The 26,890-nt window shown below is 36.4% G+C and overlaps 1 protein-coding gene and 2 pseudogenes across 10 annotated transcripts in view; 1 reads left to right on the top strand and 2 right to left on the bottom strand.

The window, feature by feature from the left end:
* WDFY3 (WD repeat and FYVE domain containing 3) overlaps positions 1 to 21,267 on the bottom strand; it is a 223,490-nt gene extending 202,223 nt beyond the window's left edge. For 9 of the 10 annotated variants that reach the window (XM_036227765.1, XM_036227769.1, XM_036227773.1 and 6 more), the window contains exon 1: positions 21,217 to 21,261. The gene's annotated coding sequence lies outside the window, so the exon portion shown is untranslated. Of the gene's footprint in view, positions 1 to 21,216 lie in introns of all 10 variants that reach the window. The other variant, XM_036227766.1, reaches the window with a different exon arrangement.
* LOC118609020 lies at positions 4,539 to 4,657 on the top strand (annotated as a pseudogene).
* LOC118608739 lies at positions 6,043 to 6,161 on the bottom strand (annotated as a pseudogene).
* Positions 21,268 to 26,890: the final 5,623 nt, after the last annotated feature.

Here is a 26,890-nt window from a genome sequence, read left to right as displayed (position 1 = left end):
TCACATATGCATGTATCCCTTAACCACATAGTGTTTCATTTTGTTTCTGAATTCTGTAAAAGTAGTATTAAACACCTTCTGTCTTGTAGGGTTTGATTTTTCCATGCAATATTATGTTTTCAAGATTCACCCATATTGTTGCATGTAGTTGCAGTTCATTCGTTTTCACTGCAGAATAATCCTACATTGTGTAAGTGTACCATATATTCATTCTCTTTACAATAGTATCTTGTTTCCCCCATTTTTGTTTTGTTTTGTTTTTGCTAGTCTGAACATTACCATTAAGGAAATTCTCACATACATCTCCTGCTCCACATGTACCAAAGTTTCTCTTAAGTATGTACCTACAAGTTGAGGAATAAACGTATGTTCAATTTTCCATGAGGATGCCAATTTTTATTTTCCCCAAAGTACCTTCAGTAATTTATAAACCCATCGGCAAAAGGTAGCCCGTATTGATCCACATCCTCTCCAATATTTAGTAATGCCAACTTCTTAATTTGGGGATGTAAAACGGCATCTAATTGTGGTCTTAATTTGTATTTTCCTTTTAATTAACGATACTGAGCATTTCTTCTAGTTTACTAACTCATGTTTCCTCTTTTACGAAAATCCTATTCATATCTTTTGCTCAATTCCTCCTCAGTTGTTTGGCCTTCATTTATTGTTTCATAAAGTTATATGTATTTTAGGTGCTGATTATGTGGTTTTATCCACTTTGAATTACCAGGTAGAGGCAAGTGTTCAGATAAAGCAGAAGCAGAAACAGCAGGAGGCTAGTCAGAACTGAAAACAGCAACATAGAGTAATGAAGTTTTTTCAACCCATTTTTGCAAATTAATGCAATCTACAGATGTCTTAAAGTAGCAGGAATCTAAAATATTATATAATTGGTCCTGTTTTAGAATCTTTTAATATAATTCAGTCAAGGGCAAATGCTTCGATATGATTTCAATGTATTGTAACTGCAATATAATATAATTTCAGGTATCAGTTTTAAATAAATCACAATTTAAATCATAATTTAGACAGTTCTCATTTCGATCATTTTACATTTTTTTAATTGTATATTTTGGTTGCCTCCAAATTAGAATAAGTTTTAGTGTCAAAGGGGTGAGTTTGAATGTATATACAAATAAGTACAAAAACAAAATTTCAAAATTATATAAATTAGAACACCACAGAGACCTGGATTTCAGACTTGGCTAGACAGTCAGCTGTACCTTTCTGGCCTAACTATGTCTTTAAGTTGGTGATTTTATACCTAACATGAAAATTGTGCTCAGTAAATTCTAAGTATCTTTAAATCATACTTTTTGGGTTGAAGATGAGGAAAAAACTTTTCTAGGTAGCCCCCAAAGAGTTTTAGTTAGGAATCTCTTTCCAAATGTACACAACTAGATAGACTAAAAAGTAACAAGAAGCTAAATGTCTGAGGGAAAATTAACAAGCAGGGCTAACACCCTCCTATCCTAGCAGACCACCTAATCAACAACATCATACAAGAAAAAAATCAAAAGCCACATAAAATCTGAATCACTATATTCTGGCTTTGATTCCTACAAAAGCAATCAGAAGAGAACTTCCAGAACCATAATTTCCACTTATCTACTACTCAGCTTGAACTTTCTGGGACCACATCAAGTATAACTAATGCCTCTATTTTGATAGTAGACATTATGGCCCTAGGATTTAAGGACAATGCTCAAGTAAGTCCCACTTCTCTCTCTTATGTAACCAATTTTCGAATTTCCTCCTCCTTCCGGTAAAGCAAAACCATTTGAAAGAAAGAGAGATAGAAAGAGAGATAGAAAGAGAATGAGAGAGAGAGAGAGAGAGAGAGAGAGAGAGAGAGAGAGAGAGAGAGAGAGAGAGAGGGAGAGAAAGAGAGAGAATATGAATTTCCCACCATTAGAAAACAGCAACAACCTTTTCAACTCACACACCCTGTCCAGGCTATGGCCAATTTCTTTGATTCCCTTTTCAGCATAGGTCACAGAAGTGTTGTATACTCTGTCTCCAAGTATTCAATTCACACTGAACATACTCCAAGCAGACTTTTACTCCCTACCATACCACTGAAACTTGGAGGTCACCAACTATCTACATATTGTTAAATCCAAGGGGCAGTCAGTTCTCACCTTTCTTGACCTACCTGCAGCATTTGGCATCAAGCTCTGATACACATTCTTTACCTGGCATCTAGAACAAAGACTCCTGGTTTTGTCCTATTTCACTGACCATTCCTTCTCAGCCTCTTTTGTTTCTCCTCATTGATCACTAAAATCCAAGCATTTACCCTCTTCTCTAACCCACCGGCAAATATTATTGGCTCTGTCTATGAAATAGATCCAGAATCCGACCACTTCTCATCACCTACATCGAGACTTTGACCAGAATAGTAACTATCATCTCTCACTTGGATTTTTCCTCATAGTTTAGCAACTGGCCTCCCAACTTCTACCCTTGTCCTATTTCAGTTCTTTCTCATCAAAGCAGCTAGCGATCCTGATAATCTTACATAAATCATATATTGTAACATCTGTGCCCCAAATCTCCTAATGGCTCTTCATCTCAGAGTAAATGCCAAAATTTTTAAAATAACACAGAAGAACCCACATAATTTGGCCCCCATTACTTCTCACTTCATTTCCTTTTGACCCTTTGCTGTTCCTTATACAGGCTAGGCATATTCCTGCCTCAGAGCCTTTATACTTGCTGTTCTCTTTGCCTAGGTGCTTTTCCAAGGGATGATTATCTCTGCATGTCTTACTCTTTCGCTATCTTCAGATCTTTGTCAAATGTCTCCAAGGCTAAGTTTTTCCTATCCACTCTACTTAAAATGGTAACGATTCTGCTCCCAGCATCCTAACACACTTCTCTGATTTTTCTCCAATGTTCTTAATACTCATTTATTTCACTTCTATTCCTGTTTGTCTGTGTCCTCCCACAAAAAAAAAAAAAAAAAAAAAAATTGTTTGGTTTGGTGCTACATCTTCAATGTCTAGAAAGAGGTCTGGTACGTAGTAATCATTCGATAAATATTTTTGAATGAACGAATACTTACTCTCTTGAGGTTAAAAATGACAATTTTTCTGAGTTTACAAAACAAGATAATCTAAATAGTTTGGGGACAACAGCTAGATTCTTAGTAAAATAATCATTCCAATAGTTCTTCAACAGATAAATGGTAACAATAATAACCCCTAAGACTTCAGTAGATGTTATAGCTTAAATATATAAATAAATCAATATAATAAATAGTTAATCCTACCTCCTCAAATTAGGTTTTAGATTCTGGTCAACCACAGGGTGACTCATTTATTTTCTGCTAACTACTGTCACTTTCAACAATGACTGCTTTACAGAGCCACAACACCAACACACAGGAAAATATTATAAAAATGTTCATTCCAAACTGGTTCCAGACAAAGAACCAAGTTCTTTATAAATAAGGAAAGTCTAAAAATAAAGGGCAGTTATTTGTTAATACTTTATTTTGTTTGGAAAGATACAAGTACATATTTGGGTTGCAAATATAAGAATACAAAAATCACCCTTATACCCAAAGTCACCAACTGTTAATGTTACCCCCTTTGTTCTATTATGTGTTCATGTGCTCTCTCGCACTTTCTTTCCACATACTTTTTCTTCTAAACCAGTCGAAGATAAATTATATATAGCATGGCCCTTTGTTCTTTTGCTTTAATGTTCAATTCCTAAGAACAGAGATTTCTCTTATGTAACCTTAGCAGACTTATTTTTGGTAATTTGAATACTGTTAAATATTTTAATTTATCCAACCATCGCATTCCAATTTTCTTTCAAGTGATCCAAAAATAGCCTAGATAGTATTTTTCCCCATACAGTACAGGATCCAGTCTAGGAACAGGTCTCTTAAGCCTTCTTTAATTTGGAACACTTCCACAACTTTTGTCATTTATGACATTGGCTGATTTTGAAGAACACGGTTCCCTCCCCTTTTTATTAATTAGAACTTTCCTCATCTTAAGATTCGTCTGCTGTTTCTTCATAGTTAGATGCAGGTTATACAGTCTTGGCCACAATACTACATAGATGATGATGTGTCACCTCAAGGTGTCATATCTGGAGTCACGTCGTATCTACCTGCCCCATGTTGTTGCTGGATTTCACCAAAATGTAATTCCTCTTTTATACCTTGCAAATAATATGCAGCGTGTGAGGAGACACCTTAAAACCAAGGAAATATACGGTTCCTCATCAATATCTTTCCTCAATTTTGTCATGATTTTTACTGTCTAATCATTACTATATGGCTACAAAATGATGATTTTCCAACTCGAGCTCACTATTCTATTATAAGCAAGAGACCTCCTTCCTCTATTTATTTATTTATTAGGTTATTATCATTATAAATAATGAATTCCTATTTTTAATGGTTCAGAATTCATTATTATACTTATTAAATAATCAAATCACCATATCAGATTTGACCAGTAGGGACCCCAACAGGCTTCTTGTGCCATGCCCTTACTTTAAAAAAAAAAAAAAAAAAAGTCTATGGCCATGCCACGTTGAACGTGCCCGATCTCATCTGACCTCAGAAGTTAAGCAGAGTCAGGTCTGGTTAGTAGTCAGATGGGAGACCACCTTGGAATATCAGGTGCCATAGGCATTTAAAACAAATAAAAAATTTTTTCTTATTTTATATCATTAAAAAAAAAAAAAAGTTCACCTCATGTGTATCCCACCTGGACCTGTAATCAGCAATCTCTTGGAGGAACTCCAGTTCTTTTGTGTTGGGGAACAGCATTAGAGACCAGAATTTGGAGTTAGGTGTGTTCGCTGCTCTTTGTTTGATAGAACATACATTTATGTTCATACACATACATGTGTGCATATACACATGTACACATACATATACAAACTAATTTCAAAAAAAATATATTCACACTGATACCTTCTATTACAATCCGTACCCACAGGATTCATTTTTGCCTTCCCCCATTCCATATTTGCATGTCTCTCCTTCCACAAGCGCTGGCTCTAACAACTTCAAAGTATTTATTCAATTCCTAATACACAAATGACCCAGAGTTGCTCTGTCCACATCACTACAAAAAAATAAACTACTACAAAGAGTTCAGGATTTGTTTGCAACCCCTCCCTCTTACCTCCAGATGAGGGTAAATAGTCAAAAACTGTGTCAATAAATTACTTAGGTTCATTCTTCCTTCCCCTTCACTGTAGGTATAGTACTAATTTAAATATAATCTGGTTCATTGTTTCAATGGATTAGGATTTTCTCCATTCCCATCCTTATTCTGAATATGGACGATAACATGCTTTGAAAAGTCAAAACTGTATGAAAAAGTGTACTTTGAGAAGTTCTATTCCCTCCCATTCATAAACTTTTGGTTTCATTAAGTCCCACCCAGCTCCTTTTTTGTAAAGTTAATCAGATACTTGTTTGATTTCTCCCCTCCCTTTTTTACACAATAGGTAGCAGTCTATATCTGCTTGTTTATACAAACCAGCTCAATCCAGATTGGAGGAAGCTCTTTCCAAAGCATTTAACACTAGACTAGCATCATCGAAACCAGACAAAGACATTACAAGACAAGAAACCCAATATCCTTTGTGGACACAAATACAAAAATTTTAAACAAAATATTAGCAAGCCAAATTTGCAATATATAAAAGAGATATTACATCATGATCGAGTGTAGTTTATCTTGGAAATACAAGGCTAGTTTAACATTAAAAAAACTGATCATGTCGACAGAATAAAAAAGAAAAATTGTATGATAATCAATAGATAAGAAAAAGCATTTGACAAAATTCAACACCTATTCATGATTTAAAAAACTCTTAGTAAACTCAGAATAGAATAAAACCTAATCTGATAAATGTCATCTTTTAAATAAATGCAGCTGACATCATTTTTAATGGCAAAAGACCCGATTTTTTTTGTTGTTATTGTTAGGGGAGGCAACCTTTGGTTGATCTCACAGATTCCAAGGACCTTGTCAGTTTACAATCCCTTATATTTATTTTCTATGCCTACAGCTTCTGGTCTTCATAAGTGGCCTCCCCTCCAAGTACTAACCGGGCCCAATCCTGCTTAGCTTCTGAGATCAGACGGGATCGGGCTTGTTCAGAGTGGCATGCCTATAGACAAGACCGAATATTTTCTATCTTTAACATTATATTGGAAGTCTTAGCCAGTGCAATAAGATATGAAAACAAATAAAAGGCATACATTACAATAAAAGAAATAAGAATGTCTTTATTTCAGGGACATGATTGCCTATATAGAAAACCCTAAAGAATCTACAAAAAACCCTACTAGTTTTTATAAAGGAATTTAGTAAGGTTATAGTGTACAAAGTTCAATACACAAAAATCAATCGTGTTTCTACACATCAACAATAAAATGACTGGAAATTACATATATAAACATATATATAAAATATATCTATAAACATGTATATATACGAACACATATATATGTATATAAATATAAAATGCTGTTTATAATAGCATCCAAAAAAAACCATGAAAATGCTTTGGGATAAATTTAAGAAACTATGTGCAAGATATATATTCTGAAAACTTCAAAAACATCTATGAGATAAAATCAAAGATAATCTGAGTATGGGGAGATACATCACATACACAAATTGAGAGACTCAACATAGTTGAGATCTATGTCACGTGCCTCCAAATTTATCTACAGATTCAATGCAGTATCAATCAAACTTCTAGTAGACTTTGTTTTGGAAACTGATAGGATGATATTAAAATTTACATGGAAAAGCCAAAACAATTTTGAAATAGAACAAAGCTGGAGGCTCATACTACCTGACTTCCCGACTTTTTATAAAACTACAATAAATCAGTGATTTAAATCAACATGGTCAAATGATTTTTGACAAAGATGTCGAGTAACTCAATGGAGAAAGGAAAAATTTTCACCAAATGGTATCAGGACAATTGAATATCCACATGCAAACAAAAGAATTTCAACCAACCCATATACCACGTCATATACAAAATTTAACTCAACATGGACCACAAGCTTAAATGTAAAACCTAAAATTATAAAACTTCTAGAAGAAAACAGTGCAAAATCATTGCAACTTTGGATTAGGCAAAGAATTCTCTGATGAGATATATAGCACAAGCCATAAAAGACAAAAACTGACAAACTGGATTTCATCAAAATTATTTTCTGCTCTTTAAAAATGAAAAGAAGCCACAAACTGGGAGAAAGTATTTGTAAAATACACACTAAATAAAAGACTGGAATATCCAAAACATATAAAGAACTCTCATAACTCAATAATAAAATAAGCAATCTCATTTTGAAAAGAGCAAAACAATTTAAAAAAGAAGATACAGATATCAAGCGAAGCGCATGAATGCTCGATATCATTAATTATTCATGAAAAGCAAATGTTGAATAATGCTGCTAGGAACATCAGTCTTTCTATGGACACATGCTTTCGCTTCTCTTGGGTATATATACCTAGGAATAAAATTTATAGTTCATAAGAAATATGTTAACTTTTAGAAGAAACTAACCACTGTTTGCTGAAGTGTCTACACCTTTCACCAGCAACATATGATGAAAGGAGATGCCTAGCTGTTCCACATCCTCACCAAATTTAACATTGTTGGACTTCATCTTTAGCCATTCTAGTGGGTGTATAGTAGCATCACTCTATGGCTTTAATTTGCATTTCCCTGATGACTAGTGATGTTGAGGATCTATGTATTTGTATCTTTCTACGCAGTGTACTGTTCACAGTCTGCTATGCACCTTTTCAGATATTTTCTATGCTGAGTATATATGTGCATATATGTATGTGTGTATATGTGTGCACATATATATACACATAGATGCCTTCACAAACAGCATATATAGCATTTTAAAATTCAATAAACCAAAATCTAAAAAAATTTTAAATGGAGTTTACATAGTTGAGGAACTATAAAACATGAAATCAAAAAAGGGAAAAGAGCTACATCAAGTAAGACAAAAATAAAAATTTTAAGAGTCATTGAATGAGGCTTAAAATCTTGCTTAAGTTTTGGGAACTTACAGAATGTATTACTACTTCTGTAGTAGATACTTCTTGGAGTGACCAGAGAGCCAACATTCTTATTTTTTTCTGTGCCATGAAAGAGCAGAGGATAAATGAGAGTGAGATTTAGGGAATAGCTATTTGAATCTCTCACAACCGGGCAATACAGCCTAAAAAAATTCACCAGAATCCTGCCACTGCCAAAGCAAACAAATCAAAACATAAAGCCTCTTTAATAATCGGGTTGATAAGATGACCCACATCACAGATCAAGTCAGACTCCTTCTCCTGCCAACCTGGTCCTTACTCAGTAGGTTCATGAAAACAACCAGGTGGCAGGAGAAGCAGGTATGCAAGGGATCAATTGCATGGACTCACTAAGACTGATTTCATGCCACTATTGTTGAGAACCCATTTGTCTGAGTCTCTCATAGGTGCTACCTCTTAGCAAATTACACCAAGCCCTTTGTGTTACAGAAACGGTGATGGCTGGTCCTCATTATAAGAGACACCAATTCTTTATTTGCCTCTGCTGGCAAATATTAAATTCACATGCTGTCCTGAAGGATATCAAATAGATTCTGAACCACTAACCAACACAGGATGTCTCCCACCTCCAGAATACACTGGGAACAAAACAATGATAGTGGTGTCTTTTCCGCACTTACAGTTTTGTTTCTTGTCTCAAGAACTCTGGAATCTGCTGATCTAAAAGTTTTAATACCCACGGAGAAAATATCTGTACCAGGAGAAAAAAATAACTTTCATTCTACTGGAAGCTGAATTCATAGTGTTTGATTTGATTTCCTTATGACAGTAGAAAGACAAGAAGAAAAACTATCAAGGAAAAGAAAAGTTGTTACTATACCTTTAGGGGCTGAGAAGACCAAAAGAATAACTCGGGGGAATCACCTGGAGTATCTTCTGGTAGTACTGTGCACAGTGTCAAGGTTAGTGGAAGACCACCACAATTTCATACAGTTCGAACTACCGGGTACTCAGACCCTTTCGAGAAGGAAAGACTGGCTCAGCTAGTTAGGAACAGAACCCTGATAAGCAAAGATACCAGCAGAAGGTAACAGAAATATGAAATCTGAAGTGAAACAGGTTAGGGTTTGTGCACTGATACAAAACTAAGGACTGTAACCACCATTTATTTCCTTACTAGTCATTGGTATATAATGAGTACTCCATCTTTCTCTTTAAACGCATTTTCTTTTTAGTTCTTTTTCCTTTTCCCCAACCATGCTGATGGCAAGATAGCAGGAATTAAATTTAGGTTGTAAAATATCAAGAAAGAATCACAGCGAAATGAGGGGCAGCATATCACCCAGAATCAATAGCCCTAAGGCACTATACCTCCTGATGTAATACCTTAGCTTGCATTTAAATTTTGTCTCCTAGTAAAAGTGCATCAACAGAGGGGATAAGCAGGATTATTTCTACCTTTATGTAAGTGGGGAGAAAAGTGAGAGGAAAAAAAGAGAAAGAGAAAGGGGTGGTTGAACTACAAAAGGGTGGACTATTCTAGATACCTCCTGGAGGGCGACCAAGCTTTGATTTCTCTTTGGGGAATGGCCCCCAGCACACAGGAGTAGATGCCCAGAGTTGTAACTATACATCACCACCTTGGGACTGCTTGCTCTGGTAGACAGAAACCTGATTTGAACAGGACTAATATCATCCTTTCCTGTTGGAATACAAAAATTGAAAAGGCAAGGCAGAGACATTAAATCTTTAGAGTAAAATCACATTAATGGTGGTGATCTAGAAAGAAGGTACTGATGAGATCCCTAGAGCTTTTCTGGTTTCAAGCCCGATTTGTTCAATTCATCATTCAATTTCCATAAGAGTTCCATAAATGCCTTTTGTCACCCCAAAAAGTGTTAATATGACATCTTATAGGAAGTAAAAAAGGTGAGGAAGGTTCTCATTTTAACGTCAAATTATCATATTCATATTTTTGTTGCTTCCTCTTACCCCACTCAAAAACTAAACATTGTGTGCTTTTGCCTTGAGAATTGTGACATTAGAACCCTCATGCCTAACATGTATTTTCACATCCTATTTTGCAAGAAAGCATATTTACTCTAAAGCTACAGTTTGTTCATTTTAGCAGCAGTTTCCTGTTAAGACGTTAAGGCATCAGCAATCCTCCGCATCTCGTGATGCCGCACCAGTGCCAATGAAACAAATGACACAATTACTGATTAACAATGGAAATGAATGTTTTCCTTAGAAGACTCTCAGTAGTATATCTAAAGAATGTTTCTGCTCTCCACATACCTTGCTTCTCCTACCACTTAAATTCTAGATCCCCGATGCAGATTTGTGACAAGAGGTATTTAAGGAGTCTCAGCCCCAATCTTCGATTCCAGATCAAGTTCCATTAACATTGCTTCACTCAGTCTTTACACCCCAGGTTAGATGGGTCTGATACCCACTAGCTAGCTCTGATACCCACTCAAGTTCCTTATAAGCTGTTCTACTCCTACCCCCTCTGCTGTTCTAGCCTTGTTTATACCTCGGTAATTATAACTAAACTTCCGCTTTGACACTTTTGGAGGTTTCCAGTATGGTGCCTGCTTTGTCTTATACCAGGACTGGGATGCTTGTTTTCGATTCCCAGTCCCAATCCCAAGGGCTGGTATCAGGCCATTATCTAGAGTTCAGTAACCACAGAAAGAATTCTCTGACTGCCACTCATACATACACACACACACACACACACACACACACAACTCATTAGTTCTCATTCTCCTCCCGCCTCAAGATTTCATGTGCTTCTTTACCTTGAATTCCCATTAACGACAGGCTACATGGATGGCTCTCTGGCTGTTCTACTCTTGACAACATCTGTTGTTTAGGTGCAATTGGCTCAAATACGCAGTACTATTTCTAAGTGTGGACTCATTTTAGTCTGTCCTACATAATGGTAACCTCTGCCTTACTCTAAAATTTGGCCATTCTCTGTCATATCACATATACATCAAAACTCTCAATTTTTGAGATATAATAAGAGTAAGCAAACTAAAAGAATTTAGAAACAAAGCAATTAAATAAAAGTATTTTCTAAATAGTATGAATTAGAAACATTTTAATACAATATTAAAATAACATAATATTCCTGAACATTTACATGCCAAAGTATTTTTTAAATCGACAGATTATAATTTTTAAAGTAGAGAAAATGACATCACATTTTGTAAACATATTCTATTATAGCATATAGAAACGACCATTTCATTCCCACAAGTTCTAGCTGTAATTTGACACAAAAACAGATAAGGTACATCAGAGCATTCAAACAGTGTATCTATCTAAGCATATAAACTAGTATCTCTTTTGATTAATGCTGAATTCTTCTTTATGAAACAATTAAATTTCTAATTCCACTTAGTGCCAAAAAATAGGATTCCCAGCATTTTTTCCAAAATCTAGCTTCGTTATTAATACTATACCTTTACAAAAGTTGTCCTTTCCTGGATTTCTCCACCTTGATTCCTAAAGATCAAGCTACAAATGGGATCATGGATATAAACAAAAACTGCAAAGTAGCCCAAGATTATATGGAAAAGGTATGTGTGTATTCATCTCAAGTCCCTTATAAGCCAAGAGAGCTGCAGTAAGAACAAGTACAAGGGATAATAAGGAACTCCAAATACTGGGGCTAGGGAGGAAAGCCAATGATACCTTAAAAGAGATGTTGTTACCACATTATTTATCTGTTCATAGGTTAAAATAATTTACTAGCTCAATGAAAGGAACATTAGTCTCTTAGTTTAATATTTTGACACACAAAGTAGAAACTCTTAATGAATGAAAAAAAGAAATCCAGGATGCAGATAGCTAGTAAAGAAATGTCAAATGTACTCAGTTTATACTGCAATATACTATGAAATGACATCTTCCAGGGAAGACCTTACTCAAAGAAAACCAAGTGTGATGTGAGTTCTATATCCATTTTCCCAAAGATAACTCCTTACTGATCAATAAACACAATGCAAAATGCATCTCATATCACAGATTAATTTCATTTCCTCTTACCTTTTCACCAGGTGATTACTTTCCTCTCTAATAATTTTATATTACTATAATTCTTTCCCTTAATCTAGCACTACATTTAAATTTAACTTCTAAAAATCCATTTTACTACTTGTTTATTTCAGCAGGCCTTCTCTATTTCAGGCATTTGGGAATGAGTTACTAGCCAATTTATTTAGCTTCTAAATTGCTATTCATAGAGATGTTAGAGTGAATGGAAGAAAACAGATTGAATGGAAAAATAATGAAATTTCATTTGAACTATAACTCCAATAAGCCACAGCATTCTTTACTAAAGTAGTCACTTTTCCATCTTTAAAGTTTTTTTTAAGTAAAAATAGGATTTTTTTTACTGATCTCTTAATGATAACAGATATAAAAGTCTAACTCAAAATCTGTGCATAGTACTTATCTCTGCAACTTAGAAGAATGAGACAAAAACTAAAAATACCAAAATCAATATAGCCAACATGCTATATAAGAGCATTTCTAAACTTTAACTGACAAGAGCACATGCGGGTGTGATTAATATCCAAAAGCATGCTGGATGTTAAATAACAACACCAGGGTAACAATTAGGTACAGGAATGCAACCAATCTTCTTCCATTAAATAGTGCTTGCTGAACATATCTTCACTGGACTGGAATGATGCTTTGTCAGATGACATTAGGATATGCAAAGCAACTATTAAACTCTTTGCTAAAGTGTATATCAACAAGCAGAGGAAAAAGAAAAAGGCTAGAATATGAGGATCCTTTTAAAGATCTTTCAACACTGGCAAGCCAAAAGTCAAAAAGTGGCTCATTTTTGATTAAAGTATTAGGCTGAGAAAATTCAAAGTGCATGAAAATCCATAAAGAGAACAAAAGAATAAGCTTTCTTAAAAACAAAACAAAACAAACCCACTGCTCTTCTCCAGGTTATGAACAAGGATCACTAGTATTATCATCTCAGACTCTTTTGCACATTTTCCCCCAACCCCGCCCCCGCCACACAAGTGCACATTGGTAGTAATGGTGGCCTTAATGCCTTTTCAGCAGCTGCCATGTCTTGTCCTGCTTCCCCATCCCCTCCTGAAAGCATAAACACCTATGCCAACCCATGCGGTGGTTATGCAACCTAACACAAGCTAGGAATCACTGAACTTACTTATTTACTCTGGTGACTCAGATTTAAATCTAGGTCTCTCTGGAAAAGGAGGTGGAGAACACAAACGCATGTTATGATACCATTTTTCATTAATATTTATTGTATAACTAAGGCAAACTCTTTATATAGGTTTAATGAAGAAACTAGCTTTCAGAAATGACTCAGTTTTAACTAGGTACAGGTCAGCATCTGCTAGACTGAATTCACAGGGTAGAACAATTAATTGCCTTTTACAAAGAACTCTCATTTTTTTCTTTTTTCCCTCATTGTGTTGCCATTTGCCACACTATCTTTTCCCTTCTTTCTCCAGCATCTTCTTTAAGTCACCAATAACTACCTCTTAGCAATGCTGAACTTCACAATGTCAAGTTTTTCAATGCTATTTTCCTCAGAGATAATAGAAATACTTTAAACATTGGAACTTCAGAAATAATAAAACAGCAATAAATCAGTTTTCATCTTGACCACAGAGATAACTCATCTAATTTGTCTCTGGACTTAGCAAATGAAATAAAATATATAAAGCACACCTGTCATTGATCCAACAGATCAAATTATCTTTAAAAAGAATGCTAGGGAGGTTAGTTCAGTTTTCATGGTGACCTAGTTATAAAATGCTTCAAGTGCAAAAGGTTTTCATGTTAAAAATATGTTTTTTCCCTAAGGGTTTTACCTTATTCCTAATCCTTATCTTCATTACTTAAATAATATTTTCACACTAATTTTTTTTCCAAGAAACTTCATCTGATTCATTGATGGTGAAATCAATTGATTGTATAATTTTCCATATTTCTTATGTAAGTAAATTTCAGAGTTTTTACCAAGAAAATTCTATCAATACCCCTGATATTCAGATCAAACATCTTGGGCTTCCTCTAATCATTTCAACTAAAAGTAATCTTTCTACTTATTAAATGTCCACAGGACTTCTATACCTCTCAAACAGAGTAATCACATTTTGTTTGATTATTTATACATCTATCTTATCTCCACTATATTATAAAGTGATGATTGATAACAGAATTATCCACATAGCTCCTACAGTACCCAGCACAGCACACCATAAATTAATATTTAGGAAAAATAATTGTAGAATTATTAATTTACAATATGGCATGATTTTAGAGTCTATTCACAGTGTATCATCATTTGGGGAAATAAAAACTTGGTTCCCAGAGCAAGTTTAATCCATTCCACTTGATCTAATTTAATCATTTGCCATTAAATAAATAAATCAAGCTAAACAAAATTATCAGGCAATCTACACATAATGATTTTCCTAAAAATAATTGATATAGTTTATTTGTATTTCATTCTTGTTTAACTATGGTATTTATCATCTAAATCACCTAATGCAGTGTTTTAATGAGCAATGTGCCATAGAGAAAAAAGTTGGGCTTTAGAGTCAGAAAGACCAGCCTTTAATCAAAGAAATCTGATTAATTTACTAAGGGTTTTCTAGGGCAAAAAAAAAAACAAAGAAAAATAATAAAACATTATTATCATTCTTTCACTCAATAATGAATAGTTTTAGAATTCCTAGGAGTGACAGTAAACACTTTTTTTTTCTTAAGATACAATTTTCGGACAATATACTATTACTTAAGTAGACTCATTCACTCCATGCTTTCTGAAGGCCAATTACATGCTTATGTACATGCATTAGAAAATAAAATTTGTTAAATACATTATATAACATGTACTAATGTTCTACAGCTGTTTATTCAACTACACTATTAACACCTCTTCTACTTTTCCAAAATCTCCTCTATATTCAACACAATGATAGCAGGTACTTAATAAATATCCCTTGGCTAACTGCCAATATTTCTTTCTTTATATCCTGTTACATGTTAAGAATGAAAGTTTCCAGTAAATGAATATTACAGTGATTAAATAAGAAGTCCCAGCAAAGAGGAATTTAGAATGACACGTAATTGAAATTTTACATGAACATATCTAAGTCTATGAATTAACTACATGATGGAAAATGATCAGCCACTGCCTAGTTACCTGTCACCCTTTTATAGGAGGTGCTGCCTATGGAAACAAGACACAGAATCTGAATCTGTACACACTAACCTCTTCACCCTCCGAGAACAAATATTCTAACATTCTTCTATTTGTCAATATTTTTTAAAACAAACATGATCTTGTATTTTATTGTATTTTATTGCTAAAAGCATAAAGTCAGTATTGTATTACAGTTATATAAGATGTCACCATTGGGTGACGGGTACATGGGACACTACCAGTGATTTTTGCAACTTCCTATGAGTTTATAATTACTTCAAAATTTAAAAATATATGTAAGGTAATCCAATATGAATAAATGTGAGAGAAATTAAAACAAATAAATACATTGCTTTTCTCTACACCAACACTCAAAATGTACTAAGATATTGGGATATTTTGAGAAGATACTTGTGGGATTCTTTTTAAAGTGTTGAGTCTCATGTATAATAATTAATCATGTCCTAAGTTATGCAATTTATAGAGCAAAATTATATGTGTGGATGCTTTACTTAGAGCAAAGCAATAAACCTACATACAAGGTTCTCTGCAGACAAATTAGTTGTTTGTCTAAAGAAAACAGCAGATAATACGAAATAATTTTGGCATAACTCTTAAATATCAGATAATGGCTATGTATCAGGTTCCTATTTTTCTTAGTCTAATGTTAAATTAATTAGCATCCTTTAAGTCCATACTGGCTGGAGAACAGAGGGAAACAAGCTAGGAAGAAGCTGGACCTGGTATTAAAAATGTAGCAGATTCATCAAGTGTTACCTATTACACATGTCAAAAATCACCTGTACCATGTTCCCTCTCACTACATAGGTACCAAGGGCTTAAGAAACTGAGGAAAGCTAAAAGAATTAGCCTCAGAATTCAATTATCACTATTACACAAGGGTCTTGGAGTGGAAAGGGCTGTCAACAGATAAAGAACCAGAGGCCATATAGATAGGTGACCTGCTCAAAGCAACGGAGCTCTCTAACAGCAGAATAGAACAAGAATTCCCATCTCTTAATTTCTGGGCTTCTAAAGTGCCATTATAAATAAGCACTTATCTTTTACAAGTAGTAATAATGAATACTTTAAAGAGGTTAGGCCAAATACAAAAGACTCAAACAACTGTACTTAGTTAAAAAGAAAGAAAGAAAAGAAAGAAAGAAAGAAAAGAAAGAAAGAAAGAAAGAAAGAAAGAAAGAAAGAAAGAAAGAAAGAAAGAAAGAAAGAAAGAAATCCCCAGTCTTCCAAACCCCAAAATAATAGTGCAGTACTTTAAATCAACGATGGCTTCACATATATATCCAGTTGATTTAAAGTTACTAATCTCCGCACACAACCTCATCAAAATACATAATTACAGTAGCTCTTGACTACTAGTGATTCAGTTTTCTCAAAGCTTAAAAGTATCTGCTATTGTGCTCTTTTGTGGAACGTCACAAAACAATGATATATTAAGTTTAAAATAACTAGATGCATTAACATTGTTCCAAATCATATATTAATATAGTATATGCAAACAGAAACAGTTGACAAAATTTTTTTAAACTTTATGAGAAAAAATTTAAATCTAAGTCATTAATAACTTTCCCTGACTCAAGAAAACTAGCTTACAAATAGTAAAACCATTCTACTAGAGAAATAAAACCAAAGCCATAATAGTGCATTCGAACAGTAACAATAAAAAAAAAAAAAACACATACCCTGAATAAAATAAAAACCTCCACACTTAGTGAAATTAACAAAGTAGTTGGTCAAAATATAAATAGCACCCACATTAATTGGGCTAATATATACAAAGTGTTTTATATACTAAAAATACTACAGGGCATATCATCCCTAGGCTTGTCACAATGGATTACAACACTGTGGAAGATCAATAATCTGGTCTTTATAATCTATTATACACAAAACAGTCTATTGCACACAATAATTTTTGGTTAACCAAAAATGGAGGGAAAATGGCATATCACTGGAGACATTATTTTAAATATTTGCCTTAAGTCTTACAGTTTCTGTACATACAATACTTAGGATCTTCCAATGACCTGCCCCTCCAGGCTCAAAATCATGCAGGTACTTACGAGGAGGGGTTGGGGGGTGGACAGGACATGGAAACCTGAGATGTAAGGGCTGAGGCACTTGGAATGACTGGTACCAGTTCTAGGCTTAAGATGATACCTAGTGTTCTGGGGTTGAAGCGTCTGTGCTGGAGCCTGACACTTCTAGACTCAGTGGTGAGCACAAAAACACCCAAAGGTCTGCACAGATACAGTCAGGTCAATAAACCAACTGTAATTGCTTGTTTAACCAAATGAAACACAGTAAGAAATACTGTTGACCTTATTTCTTGTACTAGACTTTTTACACTCTGCAGGGCTCCTATTGAGTTGTTTATAGAAGTGATTTTCTAGACTATCAACCCCTTGTTTATTAGAGATTCAGGGGGCTAGTAATAAAGTAACCTCAAAAAATTCCCACTGAAGAAAGGAAAACAGAACTGTGAATGTGCCAAAACATTGTGCAATGAGCCCTATCTATTTGGCTTGAAGAGAAGTTATCTATATTTCTTTATTATTACATTTGTTTATAATGAATTCATTAATTGATGAATTTCCAAAGTACTTGGGATTTCTTGAGCATGTGATTAGAGGAAGGACAAGGCCATAGGGTAACATGTTAAGAGATTTGGGGGACGCTTACCCATGGGTCAAAGGGAGGCGGAAGAAAGAGCCAGAGGCTGGCACGTGGATGTGCACTCGATCAGTCACCAAGTATTTACTGAGCACCTATTACATACAGCTCATTGCCCTGGCACTAAAGGTACACTGGTCAGCAAAACAGAATGCATACTCATATGAGCTAGCAGTCATTACCCAGTTTTCAATGATTAATCCCATTTTCAGCAATTCTGTAATTCAACAGACATTAATTCAATGAAATAGGAATTAAAGAATTTTTAAAAAGTCTTGAAGTTCAGTCTAGGGAGACAAAACAATAAAACAGCTATTAAGTAGAGGTACTACAAAAAGGTGCTAAGGGAACACAGAGGGGGGATAAACTAAGCATTGCTCCAGTTAGAAGAAAAGCAGGTGAGGATGGCATATGGCATGCTTCAGGAACTTCAAGTAGGAGACAGGAACGCATCCTTGTCCATGCCTGGAACACACTCTAGGCTCAAACTCACTGAGCTGAGAAGTCAAAGTCCTTACACTGACCTCCAGGCTCTGCAGATCCTCCACCACTTAGTTAACAGTTGCAAGGGGCTGCAGGTAGAAGACTACAAAGTGACATGAGAAATTTTGGTGACAAATATGCTTTATATCTAGATTGGATGGTGAGTATCCAATCGTATACATGTGTCAAAACTTTTACTGCATGTAAACTATATTTCAGTAAACCCGACTACAAAATTTCTCTCTTATTTCTTTTCTGAATGATAAATGGATCATATATACAAAAGGGAAACTGGAACTTCTCAGTGGAAATATCAGAAAGGCAGATTTTACTCACATAAACAGAAAAAGATTTAAACTGTCAAAAAAAGGAAATGAAGTGATTGATTACAGGGGCTATAGAAATGGCCCTACTTTGGCTGTGATTTCAGACTAATATGATTAAGAAAAGTAAGTACCACTAAGGTCTCTTCCTACTCAAGTGAGTGGCTCTAAAATTCCATGATATTGCATGTTTTGAACATCTCAGATCCACTTTTCAATTTTAACAAAACATCAGTTACTCATTTTAACATCAAGCAAATGCTATCAAAGTCTACTCAAAGTCTAGTACACCCTTCCTTATTAGGAGTGCAGGCTCTGGCTTTAGCCCACTAGCAGCTGTATGACTGGACGAGTGTCTCTAAAGATCTATTTGTGCATATGAAAACAGGATTAACATTTTCCTAAGGATTCTATGAGAATGCATGAAAAACGATTTCTATGTGCCGAATCCTCAATAACTCGTCTTAGATATAACTTGGAAGGATATAAATTATCAAATTTAATCCTAAGAATTTTAACTTTCCAAAAATATAGAAAATTTATTCTTTAATTATACATCCAATAGTTCATAATCTTTTGTAGAGACAGATCTTTTTGAGAATGTGATGATTCTAAGGATAATTTATCAAGAAAAAATTCATACACAGGCATACCTAGTTTCATTGTACTTTATTGTGCTTCACAACTGTTTTTTGTTTTTGTTTTTGTTTTTTTAACAAATTGAAGGCAAGACCCTCTACCAGCAAAAAAATTAATATTGGCTTCATCCCTGTGGTCTAGAACCCAACCTGCAATATCTCTAAGGTATGCCTGTATATGCATGATTTCTGAGGTTTCTAGGACCCTCAGAAGCACATGCATGAAGTTAAGAATGTCTAACATAAACCCTTAAAATTACAAAGTTGAGCAAATTTAAGAATTTTCAAAGTAAAAAATACAACTAGTACTGAAATATACAGTTAATTACTTTTTTAAAAAACAGATTTTGCAAGTAAGACCAAAACATCATGTTTTCTAATTCATATCTCCTTTTTGCAGAAAATTTAAATTAGAAACAAATTTTTTACATGAACGATTTACACTCAGAAAAACTAGTAGAAACCTGTATTCTAGTAGCTTGAGAATGAATGGTTCAAAGTGTAACATGCAATACTGATGCTCAAAGATCACAGGAAGAGTTCTCAGTCTAATGCAATGTGTATTTATAAATATAAAAAATATTCCAAGCTAACTCCTATGCTTAGAGTCCCATAATAAAGTTTCATTTTCCATTCTCAACTGGATTTTCTCCCCTAGACCTATGCGCTAATATTACATCTAGTTTTTTTTATTAATCAATATATTTTTGGTTCTGTTTTATATTATGTTTGCTATGTAGCCTGATGGTGTAAACGAAATGTTCTCAACCTTCTATCAAATAATGTCAACATGAAAATACACTGCTATTGCAAAGCAAAAGGTTTTGTTTTCCTTTTTTAATTGTTTGGTTTTTAGACTACAATAACCAGTAAGCATTAGCCAACTCATGCCCATTAACTGAACAAAAATAGTTTTTTGTAAGCGTTAGCACCATTTTCCCACAGGAAACAACCATTTTTAAAGCACTGGAAGTCCAAACAAGGGTTCACATATACGGTAAACATCCTTTCAATCAGGTTTTATCAGATTATTTCAGTGAAAGGGACACCTAATACTGTAGATCTCAGAATTCAAGGTAAAAATCAATAAAACGCTGCACCTGAGGATTAAACACTGGCCAGGGAGGCCAAATAACTGTTGGTCGGAAAGGTCACATCTGCTTTTAAAACCCCACCGTAACCACGAATGTTTGCGATACCGCCGCATCCACTGTACAAGAAAATAAAAGGGCAAACATAACACAGGAGCATCTCTGGTTCCTTCCATAAACGAAGGGTTTCCACACAGGGCGTGGGGGAGGGGGGAGCCAGGAGGCCCGCAGCCCTGGAGACAGCGCCCGAGGGATGGAGGCCTCGGTCGGCTGCGCCCGGGCGCTGGGGGCTCCGGGAGCAGGGACCCCGCCAGGTCTGGCAGAGGGACGCGAGCCAGACCCCTATTCCCGGACGGCCGGGTTACGCCCCCACAGCTTACTAGAGACAACATCTAGCCTTTTGCTCCCCCATCCCCCGAAATACCCCAGCATCGCTCCCCACCGCCGGCCGCGCGTGACCCCGACCGCGACGGCGCCCTCTCCAGGCCGCAGTGGAGGACACAGGCCGGGTGACCAGCCCTGATGGCAGCGGCGACGGCGACTCGGGGCGGTGGGGTCCCGGGGGAGGAGGGCAGCTGGGCCGCGCGGCCTGTCCCGCGGGGCCGCGGGCGCAGGGCCGCGAGTGGGCAGCGCCGCCGCCGCGCACGAACAAAGCGGCCCCGGGCCCCGGGCGCCGGGCGCGGTGGGGGAGGCGGGCGGGGCACTCACCGCGGGGCGGGCGGCCGCGGGCCTGGCCGCGAGCGGGGTCGGCGGCGCACCGGGCTCCGCGGCGAGGGCGCGCGGGCGACGGGGAGGGGGCGGCGGGCGCGGCGTCCACGGCGGGGCCCGGGAGCCCCGCTGCGGGGTCGGCGCCGCGGCCCGGCTGCTTCTGCTTCTGCTTCTGCAGCCGCGAGGTGCGGGGACCCGTCTGCCGGGGCGCGCAGCGGCACTAGGCGGCCGGGGCAGCGACGCCGCCGCCTTTCCCTTCTCCTGCTCGGGTCCTTGGTCCCCTGCGTCCTCCTCCGCGCTGGGTCCCCGCCGCCGCCTCAGCCTCGGCGCTCCTCCGGCTTCTCCTCTCCATCAAGGCCGGGCCGACCCGCAGGGACCGTCCCGGAAAGTGAGGGCTTGGTGCCGTTCCCCGCAGCTGTTGGTGGCCATCTTTAATCCTCCTCCTCCTCCCGCTTTCTCCACCTCCCGCGGCTGCCTGACTGACTGACTCTGGATCCTCCTCTTTCCCCTCCTGCTCCTCCTACTGAGCCGGCCGCTGAAATTGCAGCCGCTCTTTCTCCTTCCCCTCCTGCCTTTCCTTCCTCTTTCCTTACTTCCTTCTCTTTCCTCGGCTTCCCTCTTTCCCCTCACTCTTACTGGCTGGTTTCGCCCCCTTCTGCAAGCAGCGGGCGCTGGATCCCCCTGGCTTGAGTTCGGCCCCCGTTTCACTCCTCTCGCTCGCCCCGCTTCCCATCCAGACGCACACGCCTGGCTTCCTTCCCCGGGCCCTGCGCTCAGCTGCTCCCGTTTCCCTCTCCAAGCCCCTGCCCCTCTCCTGCGGTCCTCACCCTCCTCGCTGCCAATTTCCCATGAGACTCAGCTGAGAAAGGACAACTGGGCTCCGCTCTCCTTAACCCTACACCCATTTGCTGGATGCTGTCAGATAGCGATGGAAGAACGGAAGACTGCGTTAATTTCACTCCAGCTGGAGTACAAAAGGACTGCCCACGCTAGCTGTTTCACTACGCAGCCTTGGAACTGGTGGATGCTGTCGTGTTTGGCTCCGGTCTATTATTGGAGCGAGGAGCCGAAGAGCCCAGTCTCAAATGCTGCCTTCCCTGTGTGACCTTGAACCAGTCGCCTTAGATTTTCAGTTTTCTTCCTTCCCGTAAAGGGCATTATTTATACCTCTGATGTTCTAATAAACAAGTGTTTAGACGAAATTAGCACGCTTTCGTAAACCTAGAACCGCTCAATGACCATCCGTTTGTCCCTCTGTTGTTTGTCCCTAATCAATCCAGTGGATAATTTGTAGCAGGCTATAGATATGGCAATGGAGGCAAACTGAGTCAGCAATTATTGAGTGGACTCCCTTAAACAGGCGTAGTAAAGTGGGGAAGTGGTAATATCGTTCTAGTAGCAAACTTGTTCTTCCTAACACTGCAATCTACAGGAGCTTGTGAATTTCCTCTAATAAAGATGAAGCAAGTTGTACTTGCTGTTTGCTGCTTTTTAGCCACTTTGCTTTTGGCAAATTGGACTCGTAAGGAATCACTCACCGGTTCCTAAAGGTTCAGCACTGCTGGCAAATGCAGAGGATATTGTATGTGAGCACTTTGCGAAGTTGGTGGGGGGCAGGGCGGGGAGGTCACAGTTTCTGCTTCTTTGGGGTAGTGGCTACCAAAAAAAGCACTTGCCCTTTCAGAATAAGATGACTACATGTGTTCAAAGGTCATTCCCTTCAACAAGCCAAATATGGGGAGAAATGTTTTAAAATGTAGTTTCAGATGCCATTTCAAAGTGAATATTTTAAGTTTAAAATATTCTGTTATAAAAATGTTATATCTAAATCTGAAATTCTGTTATAAAAATGTGTTTAAAAGCTCTTTGGAAAGAATATGTCAAAACAAACCAAAAATGAATTTCAATAAAAAATATTAGTATGCTTGGGTTTAGGGAGGTGCTATTCTAATCTTTTTCTTTGATCCTCACAAGTAGCCTATACCCAGTTAGGTTCCAGATCTGTTTGCCATCTTTCAGTACTGGTTATTCTATTTGGAATCAACAACCCGCATCAGCAACCAAAGCTTTTAAACCCAATAAAGTCTTTCAGACAGCTTTACATAATATATTTTGGAATAAATCATTTTTTTAAAAAGGACCTATGTGGTAAAGGGGTATATCTGTGTCTGCGTGTGTGTGTTTTCTTTTTTGGCCTTTTGGTATTTATTTAGATTTTGTGTCTTTCCAGTCTATTACTAGACAAAGTTCTTAACTCTAATTTCCTTGTAAAACTGTATCTTTTCAGAAAAAAAATACAAAGATTGGATAACATGAATACAGTGAATGAGAAAATCAATTGACTTCTTTTAAATACAGAGACCAGCATGCATTTTAAAAGGAGGGTTTTCAATTTAACATGAGGTTTCAAGAATCTTATTATTGTGATTTTATTTACACTGAAGAAAGAAGAGTTTACATTTTAAAATTCATTAGTACTTCAATTATAAATTTTTTGTTGAAAGAATGTTATAATAAAGTTCATGGGTTGACCAATATGCAAATACAGCCGCTTCTTGTTAATGCCTCACTGAAAATCTCAGGTTTTTCAATGATATACGTAAAACTGTAGCAAGCTTTTTTTCCCTAAAGTTATGTAAACATAAGCATGTAATAATGGATAGTATTCAGAGAAATCAGGCCGTTTACACTTACTTTTTGGCAGCTCTGTTCCAGATCTGTCATCAGTACAGCCCTTACCTTTTTTAGTCTTTGTTGTCAGCTAAGTATAGTTTCTCTGTTGTCTTAGGATTCAGGTATAATTTTCAAAAGGTCAGATCAGGTTCTCCTGCAACATGATTATTATTTCATATGTATTCACTCTCAGGTAAATGCAAGGTCTTCCATAAAACAAAGAATTGCATTAACATGGGATAAAGCCTTTGTGCAGAGGCCAGATGGAAAGGGATCGCGAGGCATGTGCAGCAAACTCCTCTGGGAGCAGAGGAGCAAACATGAAGGGCTATTACTAAGCAGAGCCTGGTCCCCGACCTACAGTTCACGAAAAAGGTGTTCGTGGAGAATAACAAGAGAAGATCTGTAATTAAATCTATTTTTGTTTTTAATGTGATTGAAAGTTCTACGAACATGAATAAGCAAAGCATAACTTTACGCGAAGAAAGAAGGAGGTTCACAAAAATTATCAAAAAGTAAGGAGAAGAAAATAAAAACGAAGTGATTTTGGAAAATCTTCAGGAAAATAATATGTATTGACAATTTGTTATTTAAACAATTATTCCCTTTACATTTTCTCTTAAGAATAAAGAGGAATTTAAACTTTGGCAGGTAGAATTATCCCAGAAATAGCATAAGTCAATTATAGAATTTTAAGATATTTATTACCAGAATACGGAGTGTCTGATTATACGGGAACACACACACACACACACACACACACACACACACACACACGCACACGAATTAAAGCTTCAGTTGACATTTTAAATTACATAACTACTATACTTAAAAATACATCCTATTTCCCAGGCTCTTAGGTACAACAATAAAAATGCCATATTGTTTTTCCTTTTCTGAAGATCCAGATAGAAAATAAACTGGGCAAGCAAATGAAAGTCTCTAGGGATCATGAGACTTGAATGACTATAAAAACCATATCCTAAACAAGAATGAGTAAATGTTCATAACCTCTCTTCTTTTAGAAAAGACAATTAATATTTCTGTTCCACATCTTTCTCTTTGAATGGACTGCCTAAAATATCAAGTGAATAATGACAAGTCATATTTATCTGCACTGATTGAAATTTAGTATCATTTTTCACTCCTCAATTTAGAGAACTCCTTATAATTAACTGATGAGCTGTCCTTGAGATAGTGCCATTTAAAGTCATTATGGCACTCTAATTGGGGAGAAATGCTTTTAGAAAATTCCAATTAGAGACTTTTTTTGTTCTTATAAATACATTCAAAGGAGGTACTGAAGCAATTTTTTTGTTTGTTTTTGTTTTGTTTTGTTTTGTTTTGTGGAGGAGGAGGTTATAGCTTGGTTATTTGGGGGATTTTTACTTAGGTAAATAATAAAAGAGAACGCTTTTGTAAATTTCAAAGAGTAACATGAAGACATGAGGAAACTATAGTAATTTTTGGTTTTGCTCATCATATCATGGTTATAATAGAAACAGGGTTTTTGAACACTTCGTTATTAATTAATTATATTTCTACATAAGTTTGAAGGCCTTGATTTTCGGTTCCTTCATATTTCCTTATGGTGAGTTTAGACTTTTAAAACCAGTATCCTAAAAATGTTTTTACAAGTTAAATATAGTAGCATGTAGACTAGATTTATTTCACTCATCCAAAATTTTGGCAGAAAAAAAAGTTTAAATGGCTTATGGTCACTTAGTGGATATTCTGTGACACTCTGAATAAAACCCAGATATCCTGACTCACCCTCAAGTTCAAAAACTTCAGAGTTGAAAGGATTGATCTTACAGGAGGGAAACTGGAACCCAATAAAACTTTTAACTATGCCACATTAGTTTAAATACCATTTAAACTTTATTTCTAGAAGTACTGTTCGACATTGACCTTGCTCAGAAATAAAGCTATAAAAAACAAAGTAAAATAAACTGGGTTTTCCTGTTGTTTACAAAAATGAGAACAACTATTTGCAATAAACCAAGTAAACAAAGTAAAAAGCAAATTGAAACCTTTTTTAAAAAAGTTCAGCTTGACTAAAAAAAAAGTGTAAATTATTTTCTTCATCTATACCAGCCCCTATTATAAAATATTTATTTATAGGTCAAAAGTGCAAATTTAAGTCCCCAAAACACTGTTATTTAGTACTGTGAGTCTGAATTATGAGTCTAAGGAGTCGGGACTCAGAAACTTCTATTAGCTAAATGAGGTAAAACAGTGCCATCTGCTGGCCAGAATGAAACAGTAGTTGGTCTTGGACACATCTGTTAAGAAAGTAAAGTTCAAGAAATCACTATTAATTGATTCCGTATGTCTTTTGATCAACTTAAAAAGTACTGTACTGGGTGATGTAAAATTAGTAAGTCTAATGTACCAGAATTTGGGATAATAGGCTATACTAGTATACTAGCATTATTTGAAAGTTGACCAAGAGTTATATCTGATCATGTCAGTAATGTAGCCATATTTGGTTAAAACCACACTTAGTTTTATGGCTAAAATGTAAATGAGTAAATAAAGTCATTAACTTATAATTTTGAATTTGGTAAATTTTATGTAAATATTTTCTGTTTATAAATGTATAATCATAAAATAATTTGGAAAATAGAAAATTTTTGTTTTCTTCTTGACCTAATTATTTCACCTTGCAAATATTTGAGTGGCTGCTATGCCAGGAACTTGATTGCCTGCAGGAGATAAAAATACAATGGAGTGTCTGCCCTCATGTAGTTCACATTCTAGTGAAGGAGACAGAGGTAAATCAGAAATTATAATGTCTTAAGAACTGTGATAGAAGCATATGCAGAATGGTCCAGGAGTAACTCCTGCTCTATTGGAAGCACACAAATCATTATCGACAGTTCATATAAATTAAAGTCTAATAAGCATTTGCTCCTATCCTTATTGCTATAAATAATCCTTGGACTTACATAAAAACTATGTTTTAAAACGTTCTCCCTAAGTAGTGTTTTTGTTCTAT

The sequence above is a fragment of the Rousettus aegyptiacus genome, unplaced genomic scaffold (genome assembly GCF_014176215.1).
Source record: "Rousettus aegyptiacus isolate mRouAeg1 unplaced genomic scaffold, mRouAeg1.p scaffold_m13_p_10, whole genome shotgun sequence".
Lineage (NCBI taxonomy): Eukaryota > Metazoa > Chordata > Mammalia > Chiroptera > Pteropodidae > Rousettus > Rousettus aegyptiacus.
This window is presented reverse-complemented; position numbering and strand designations above follow the sequence as displayed.